Source organism: Salmo salar, chromosome ssa15 (genome assembly GCF_905237065.1).
Source record: "Salmo salar chromosome ssa15, Ssal_v3.1, whole genome shotgun sequence".
In the NCBI taxonomy this organism is placed as follows: domain Eukaryota; kingdom Metazoa; phylum Chordata; class Actinopteri; order Salmoniformes; family Salmonidae; genus Salmo; species Salmo salar.
Window position 1 is genome coordinate 51,671,862 of NC_059456.1, and position 10,032 is coordinate 51,681,893.

Consider the following 10,032-nt stretch of genomic DNA (forward strand, 5'->3'; position numbering starts at 1 on the left):
GTCTTCAGCGACGTCCCCCAGTCCGGAGTCTCCAGCGGCGGTCTGCAGTCCGGAGTCTCCGGCGATGATCCGCGGTCCTGTGACACGAAAGCGGAGGGATCAGCTGGCGGAGCGGGGGCTACGCCCCGAACCGGAGCCGCCTCCTATGCTGGTGGATAAGCAGGATGTGAGGGCTCTTCGTCCCGCACCAGAACCGCCTCCGATTCAGGAGGATCCGCGGGATGTGAAGGTTCTTCGTCCTGCACCAGAGCCGCCACCGACATTAGACACCCACCCTAACCCTCCCTGTCTTTTTGTTGTTTAAGGTTGTGCGTTCGGAGTCCACAGTTTTGAGGGGGGGGGTACTGTCACGTCCTGACCATAGAAAGCTTTCATTTTCTATGGTAGAGAAGGTCAGGGCATGACAGGGGGTTTTGTCTAGTTGATTTATGTCTATGTTGGTTTTGTGGGAGATTATGTTGAGGTAGTGTATGTTTCACCTCTTCGTCACGGTTTGTTATTTTGTTTAGTAGCTCATTTGTAGGTCTTGCATAGTTTCACAGTTATAATAAAATGTGGAACAATACATACACTGCACCTTGGTCTCCTTCTTCAGACAGCCGTGGCAACACCTTAACACACTTAACAAGAGAGGATAGAGAGTTTTGTTGATGCTGAGAATGGAATGTTTTTAAATGACATTACTAATGTTTTCTTGTGGTTTTATGGTAAGATTTTTTCACGTTCTGAGAAAGGAATATATGTTTTTAAATAACATGCTTAGAACGTTTTCTGAACGTTACTAATGTTTTTTTTTTTTGTGGAACGTTTTCTTAACTTTCTTGGAACAATTTGAGAAAGTGAATTTAAATAGAACCAAGAGGAAACCTGTAGGAAAGGTTATGCTGAAGAACTTAAATTCCCACAGACAAAGGTTGTTTCTTAACGTTCTCTGAACTATTTGAGAACATTCCCAATGTCAAACCAGTTGGAGAATGTTCCTAGAACATTACAGGACCAAAATTGAAATGAAATATAACCATGTTTTAACTTTTACAAAATGTTCTGTTAAAGTAATGTTCCTTAAATGTGCTGAGAATGTTCCAAAGCCAAGTAACTATCCTGCCCCATTCCCAGAAAGTTGTGGAAAGTTGTATGCAAAATAACCATAGGACAACCACACTCTCACAAAACTCTAAGAAACATATGGTTCTCAGAATGTTATGTGCTAGCTGGATAGTGTATTTGAGTGGGCACTATTGTTTTGTTAGTCATGACCAAAGAGATCCCATTAAATTACTAGAGGTGCCAGGTCATCAACCCTCAAAGTTCCAGAATGGGATGATAATGGCAACCATTTTGGTAAATGAGGAATCCAAACCAGTCTAATTGGAATTAATGAATGTGTGTGTGTGTGTGTGTGTGTGTGTGTGTGTGTGTGTGTGTGTGTGTGTGTGTGTGTGTGTGTGTGTGTGTGTGTGTGTACACATTGTGGAAATACTGCAGTGCAACAGCTTGCTCTGTGCTGTCTCTTCATAGCATTCCTTAGTGAATAGATAGCCTGTTGTCTTGGCATTTCACCCTGTTTACCATCAGGTGCCACAGCGCCGGCCCTGGAGCGACGCAGAGAACAACACAACACTACGGGACACACACAGTGAACAAGACTTCACACACACACACACATGCGGCTAAAACACAGGACAAGATTGTGCCTGGACCATCTGTCTCTCTCTTTCTCTCTCTCTCTCTCTCTCACACATACTACCACACACAAATACACAACAAGTTCATAATCACAACTGAAAGCCTATTCTGCCATGCCGGTCAGCAAAAGCAAGATAATACAGTAAATGTATTTCAGAGCTCTTTAACATACTCATGGTGTGTAGCATTCTTTACAGTCATACAGCATCACACAGCTGAGGCAGCAACAGGTTGACTTACAGTTGAAGTCGAAAGTTTACATACGCTTTAGCCAAATACATTTAAACTCAGTTTTTCACAATTCCTGACATTTAATCCTAGTAAACATTCCCTGTCTTAGGTCAGTTAGGATCACCACTTTATTTTAAGAATGTGAAATGTCAGAATAACAGTAGAGAGAAGGATTTATTTGAGCTTTTATTTCTTTCATCACATTCCCACTGGGTCAGAGGTTTACATACACTCAATTAGTATTTGGTAGCATTGCCTTTAAATTGTTAAACTTGTGTCAAACATTTCGGGTAGCCTTCCACAAGCTTCCCAAAAAAAGTTGGGTGAATTTTGGCGCATTCCTCCTGACAGAGCTGGTGTAACTGAGTCAGGTTTGTAGTCCTCCTTGCTCACACATGCTTTTTCAGTTCTGCCCACAATTTTCTATAGGATTGAGGTCAGGGCTTTGTGATGGCCACTCCAATACCTTGACTTTGTTGTCCTTAAGCCATTTTGCCACAACTTTGGAAGTATGCTTGGGGTCATTGTCCATTTGGAAGACCCATTTGCGACCAAGCTTTAACTTCCTGACTGATGTCTTGAGATGTTGCTTCAATATATCCACATACATTTCCCTTCCTCATGATGCCATCTATTGTGAAGTGCACCAGTCCCTGCAGCAAAGCACCACCACAACATGATGCTGCCACCCCCGTGTTTCACGGTTGGGATGGTGTTCTTCTGCTTGCAAGCCTCCCCCTTTTTCCTCCAAACATAACGATGGTCATTATGGCCAAACAGTTCTATTTTTGTTTCATCAGACCAGAGGATATTTCTCCAAAAAGTACAATCTTTGTCCCCATGTGCAGTCATAAACCGTAGTCTGGCTTTTTTATGGCAGATTTGGAGCAGTGGCTTCTTCCTTGCTGAGCGGCCTTTCAGGTTATGTCGATATAGGACTCATTTTACTGTGGATATAGATACTTTTGTGCCTGTTTCCTCCAGCATCTTCACAAGGTCCTTTGCTGTTGTTCTGGGATTGATTTGCACTTTTCGCAGAAAAGTACATTCATCTCTAGGAGACAGAACGCGTCTCCTTCCTGAGCGGTATGATGGCTGCATGGTCCCATGGTGTTTATACTTGCGTACTATTGTTTGTACAGATGAGCGTGGTACCTTCAGGTGTTTGGCTGATTTCTTTTGATTTTCCCATGATGTCAAGCAAAGAGGCACTGAGTTTGAAGGCAGGCCTTGAAATACATCCACAGTTACACCTCCAATTGGCTCAAATGATGTCAATTAGCCTATCAGAAGCTTCTAAAGCCATGACATCATTTTCTGGATTTTTCCAAGCTGTTTAAAGGCACAGTCAACTTAGTGTATGTAAACTTCTGACCGACAGGAATTGTGATACAGTGAGTTATAAGTGAAATAATCTGTCTGTAAACAGTTTTTGGAAAGATTGCTTGTGTCATGCACAAAGTAGATGTCCTAACTGACTTGCCAAAACTATAGTTTGTTAACAAGAAATCTGTGAAGTGGTTGAAAAACGAGTTTTAATGACTCCAACCTAAGTGGATGTAAACTTCCGACTTCAAACTGTACATCTGAAGCTTTTCCTGGATAATTGGCATAACCCAACTGCCCAGTCAAATGTGGAACAGTGACTGTTTATTGCCTATTTCTGGAGCTCAGAGCTCAGGACTGCTGCTGTCATAACTGGTGTTTAATTCAATATTTTGTATGACAACACTTTGAAGTACGGTGGTGGCAACTAAGAGCCTTACTTCTCTGCAATGGTAGCTAGCTGTTATCATGCCATTAAAAGACATAAGCCAATGAAGAGGGACTACTTCCCTGATTGTGCTGTTTGGTTGCAAATCAAACGTTTAGTCTTGGTTGTTGCTCTCTGTGCGTGATTGTGGGATGCTATTCAACCACTGGCCTTTTGGAGAATGGTTTGAGGCGAGGCGTCGTTGTTAGCAGAGGCCATATACAATGTTGAATACAGGAGCCACACGCGCACGTACACACACACACGCACACACACACAAACACACACACACACACACACACACACACACACACACACACACACACACACACACACACACACACACACACACACACACACACACACACACACACACACACACACACACACACACACACACACCAGCCTAAACTCCAGTGGATTATGTGTTGTCCAGACATATTTTACACCCACTCCGATTTGTCGTAAGACTCTGGGGTGATGACGAAGGCTCTGAAATTTAAGATTAAAAAACAAAATGTTTCTCCCACGCACTTGACAGGATAAACTGAATATTTGATTATTTTCTTCGTAGGAAGACTTTTGATAATACAACAGGGCGCTAAACCGAAGTACATGACTGACAGATGAAAACAAAGTGTTCCGTTCCTGACTCTCTGTTTAGTGGAGGGGTACACACACACACACACACACACACACACACACACACACACACACACACACACACACACACACACACACACACACACACACACACACACACATAAACACACATGCACGCAGACCGAACTGAACAGGAGAAGTATGCACTGAATTATTCAACCCAGCTGATAAAAATAGGTGTTCAAAAGAGGCCCTATTAAATATGCAGGGGTTAGTGCAGCGGGGTTCACATTTAGGTTTTTGCCCTGACATTACACAGCTAATTCAAATTATCAAAGCTTCATGATTAGTTGATTATTTTAATCAGCTGTGTAGTGCTAGGACAAAAAAACAAAACGGGCACCTCTTGGGGTCCAGAGGACCGAGTTTGGGAAACCCTGGGTTAGTGAGTCTCCATGTTGAGGAGAAGATGGTGGTGGTGCTGCAGCTCGTAACAACTAGTAATCTCTGACATTAGGCTCTCAGGCTGTGCCTCTGATGAGGCATCATTTGACAAACACAATTTACAGCATAAATAATGTCTCAGTGATACTGTTTGTATCATTACCTTTGGTGATTTTACATGTTGTTGAGCTAGCACATCATATTCTGAGAAGGATATGTTTCTTAGAGCTTAGTGAGAGTGTGGTTGTCCTGTGGTTATTTTGCATACAACATTCCCACAACTTTCTGGGAATGGTGCAGGATAGTTGCTTGGCTTTGAAACATTCTCAGCACAATTAAGGAAATTAACCAACAACAAAAAAAGTGTTGTAAATTACTTTAACAGAATGTTTCCTAAAAGTTAAAACAAGTTACATTTAACTCCATTTTCGTAATATTCTAGGAATGTTCTCCAGCTGTTTTGACATTGGGAAGGTTCTCAAATAGTTCTGAGAACGTTAACAACATTCTTCTGTGGGAATTACAGTACTTCAGCATAACGTTTCCTACAGGTTTCCTCATGGTTCTATTTCAAGTTACGTTCTCAAATAGTTCAGAGAATGTTAAGAAACAATGTTCTTCTGTGGAAAGTTCAGTACTTCAGCATAACCTTAAGAACACTTTACATGAAAAACACAAGAAAACTTTAGTAATGTTCAAAGAACGGTCTAAGAATGTTATTTAGAAACATACATTCCTTTCTCAGAACTTTAACAAAACTATCCGTTAAAACCACAAGAACTAAGAATGTTACTTAAAAACACATACATTTAATTCTCAGCATCAACGAAACTCTCTATCCTCTATCTTGTTAAGTGTGTTCAGGTGTGTTGGTCGTGCCCACGAATTGGCCACACCTGATCTTAATGAGCGCTTGTTTCCTGTTGAAATGGGGTCTGTTTGAATTGATCAAAATGAACAGCTTTGTAGGAGTTAAAAAAAATATGGCATGCTAGCTCCATCCTGGTGGCACAGTGGATAATTCCATGGATAGAGAACAGAAGATCATACGTTTGAATCTCACTGATGCCATGCCACAATACAAAATAAATGTTTGAATGATTAATACCTAAGAAAATGAATCTCCATCTCTGCCTGGATTCCAGAAAAGCCACAACACAACACTTCACAATACATTAATTGCACTATAACGGTGACAAACAGTGCCCACAAACTGTTAGGGCCTACATAAAGCTGTCCCAACACTTTATCACTGCTACACCTGGCTATCAGCGGAGCCTTGTCTGGCAGCGAAACAGTTCATTCAGCCTCATTTACCGCCTTTTAAAAAAAAAACATGGCTGACTTGCTTAAACAAATGTGGTTTCTAATGACAATTGAGATGTATAAACTATGGCATAAGGGGACGACAAGCGGATAAGAGGCAATCTGTAATTTCGATTAAGACATCAATGAGCGAGCTAGGACGGACGTAGTCAATATAACTATTTGTTTAGCACTATTGAAATGTACAGTGACAGAATTCAGAACTTAGTATTACTTTCTTAGCTACAATATACATATCTCCCTGGCATAGTACATCATTTATGAAGCAGCATACAATACATCTTTGGACTCACCTTGTTGTGCTGGGCTCACTTGAACAGAAAGGTGGCACAGCAGTCCTTCGTGGGCAAATGTTGTCATTGAAGTCTGGCATTCTCTGGATTTATGGTGCTTTCAAAACAACTGGGAACTCGGAAAAAACAAGGTTGAATCATGATGACGTCATTGAGCCAGTAGAATGTCGACTTGATTCCTAAATGATGGCTGCTAGCTAAGATTTTGAAAGTATGATGTTGACATGATCAGTCCAATCAAAGCTACTGTACATATAACGTGATTTGACATAATTTTATCTGTGGCTACCTTCCCTGAATGATGGGTCGCTACTGAATGAGAGACAGAGGTGATAGCATCTGTCAAGTGAAGAGGTCATCATGTCCAGAGAACGGCTGCACTTAGGACACGCAAACAGACAGACAGACAGACCTTCTGGTTAATTGTTAATATGTCTTGATGTGCCTGTTCTGTTCCCACAGGTGGTTACTGTTAAACAGCCCGTCAGAGCCAGGGAGAGACTGGGAGAGGGCAAGAAGCTATATGTGCCACAGCCCAATGGGAAAAGACTGCCCCCAGTGGAATGCTGAGAAAGAGTGGGGGTGAGAGAGAGAAAGCGGTGAGGGCAGGGGTTGGAAAGGAAAGGGAGAGGTGGAGAGAGATGAGAGAGGGAAATTGAGAAAGAGAGAGGTGGGGTGACAGAGGGCTACTTAGAGGGTGGGAGAAGAAAGGGGGGAGGGAGAGCGGGCGATGGGGAGGAGGAAGAAAGGAAGGGAGAGAAAGATGAAGGTCAGTGCTATAACAAGAGAGCAAGAGAAAAAGAGAACAAGCAAGCGTGTGCGAGAGACAGTGAGAGAGTGAGAGAGAGAGCGAGAGAAAGCAAGGAGAGGATAAGAGAGAGCAAGAGAAAGCAAGGAGAGGATACGAGAGAGAGTGGAGAGAGAGAGAGAGAGAGAGAGAGAGAGAGAGAGAGAAAGCAAGGAGAGGATAAGAGAGGGGAGGGGGCTGGCAGGTCTGGAAGGGAAATTGCATTGGTAAGGATTTATTGCTTCAAGTGTAATTGGGTTCAACCGGCGCTCAGAGAAAATCCATTGAAGTCTTCCCCAGTCCCCCTGTAACGTATTCTAGGGAACAGACTGTCCATTCTGTGGCTTGCGGGTGCCGGCAGTGAGGGGAAAATACAATGGAAATAGCCCTATTCTCATTATTATTCTGTATTTTTTCAGGGAAAACCAATTGAGTCCATGGTCTCATTCCCAAGGGTGCCCTGATCACAACCATAGAACAACCAATCCAATGGAAAACAAACAGCAATTAATACAAAACACAAAGTGTATGAAAAACAGGTAGTCCTTCTGCTACTTGGTCCTCAATTAACACCATAAACTGCCTGAGCAGCACCAGAGCATCTAATTGCAATGAGTTCTGCAAATTGTTCCAGCGGAAGAGGCGCATTAAAAGTAAAAGTTGGTTAACCTAATTCGGTGGATGCCCGCGGAACCTCAAGAGTTAACCAACCCTGTCAACGGCTTTTGTAACTCAGGTTTTGATACTTCACCAACAAAGTTAGGTAAGTCAGAAGCTTGTAAACAAAAAGGGAATAGTGAAGTGATCTACGGGACTTCAATGGAGGACCAACCAACCTTTTGATACAGGATGCAGTGCTGAGTATTAAAACTGTCGCCTGTGATAAGCGAAGGTCACTATGGTAGACGGCATCCAAAGGTTTAAGAGTAGTGGCTGCTGCATTCTGGTTAAACCATAGGAATGAACAAGCCAAGCTAATAATGGGATATCCTTACGATACTGCTGCAACCACCATGTAAATTTGTACTCATTAAAAACCTACAGACTCTTCAGAATTAGGCTACAGTAGTGTACTGTGCAGTATATCCAGGCTGTATCATATCCGGCTGTGATTGGGAGTCCCATAGGGCGGCGCACAATTGGTCCAGCGTCGTCCATGTTTGGCCCGGGGTAGGCCGTCATTGTAAATGAGAATTTGTTCTTAACTGACTTGCCTAGGTAAATAAAGGTTAAATAAAATAAAAAAGCTCTGTCAGGTTTATTATTTATTACATTTTTTTACCCCTTTTTCATGGTATCCAATTGGTAGTCACAGTCTTGTCCCATCGCTGCAACTCCCGTACGGACTCGGGTAGAGGCGAATGTCGAGAGCCGTGCGTCCTCCGAAACAGAACCCAACCAAGCCGCACTGATTCTTGACCCAATGCCTGCTTAAACTGAATGGTGTTCTGTTCATCAGACATTTTTCTCACCTTTCAAAGTCATGTCTCAAGGCTACTATGTACCGTACTATTCTATCAATGTCATTTCACAACACTGAGACAAGGAAAAGAGCCTTCTAAAACAATAAGATTTTTTGGGGGACATTCGATCTCATTGTATCAGAAAACAGATAGCATGTCAGCTCGTGGTTTATGAAAATAGTCAATAATACGATATTCCATTTCTGTATGAATCACAGATCTACATACATGCTCTGCCTCTAAAATAAAACCATGACATAGTCCTTCCAGAGAGGATTTCCTGGCGCAGCACCGTGCGTGCATGTACACTCCCAGTTCCCTCCAGTCCTCACCCCGCCCACCACTGAAATGCGATTCCCCTCTCCTCTCTCGACGTGCACGAGCATTCACAAACCCACACTGCAGAACAGGCCCACTGCTCCAGAATACCAATCGGAGAGAAAGAGAGGGAGAGCGAGGGAGACAGGAAGAGAGACTGAGAGAGGGGAAGAGAGAGGAAGAGGTAGGGAGAGGTTGTAAGGGTCCATCCCTCTCCCCGCCACTGCAGACAGTCAGCCAGTCAACCTATTACAGAAAAAAAAACACTGCAGTTCAAAAAAAGGGATTCTCCTTCACTCCCTTTGGTAAAAGGATGGAGGGAGAGATGGCGGGGTGGAGGGAGGTACGGATAGAGGGTAGGCGGGGTGCAATAGACACAATGCTGTCTGTTCAAATCGTGGAGCTGGGGCTGCATGGGACTGCCTGCCACACCCACTCTAGTCAAGTGCAGATCTTTCTGCATGTCTTGATAAGGTTATCGACTGCTTCCATATATGGGATGGGGGACATTGATTGGGAATGGGGAGAGGCAGGCTGGGATGGGGACACGGCACGATCTTCTGTTCCGCTCCATTTCCATAAAGATAGGTGGGTCAGGTGTGGTCGCGTCAAAAACAGACAAGCCTTGTTTGCCGTCCTGGGCCAATCGCATGGAGCACGGCTGTTCTTGAGATGATCCGGGATACATCTGGGGATATCCACTCTTTAATATATTATACCGTTAGGTGGGGGTGGAAATTAGGTGAAATACAAGTGCTTCGTTTCCAGTCCGTTTACCCTGCTGGCACTTAGAGACATACAGTAAATATTTGATGAAGATCAATTGTATTTTATTTAAATTGCCTTCACATGCTCAAATCATGCACAATTTTGGAAATAAGGGTGGTTGTCATATTTTAGCATGGGTGAATTATTATTACAGCGGAGACACTGTATGCAGGCTGGTATAATAGCATTTTTATCAGAGATGGAGGAGGAAAGCCTAGGGACCAGTCTGTTTAGCTATCATTCCACTCCTTGGCACTCGTTGTTATGCTAAACAGATTGGCCTCTCTGCAGTCTTTTACAACCCACTGGGCACACACTGGTTGAATCAATGTTGTTTCCACGTAATTACATTGAACCAAC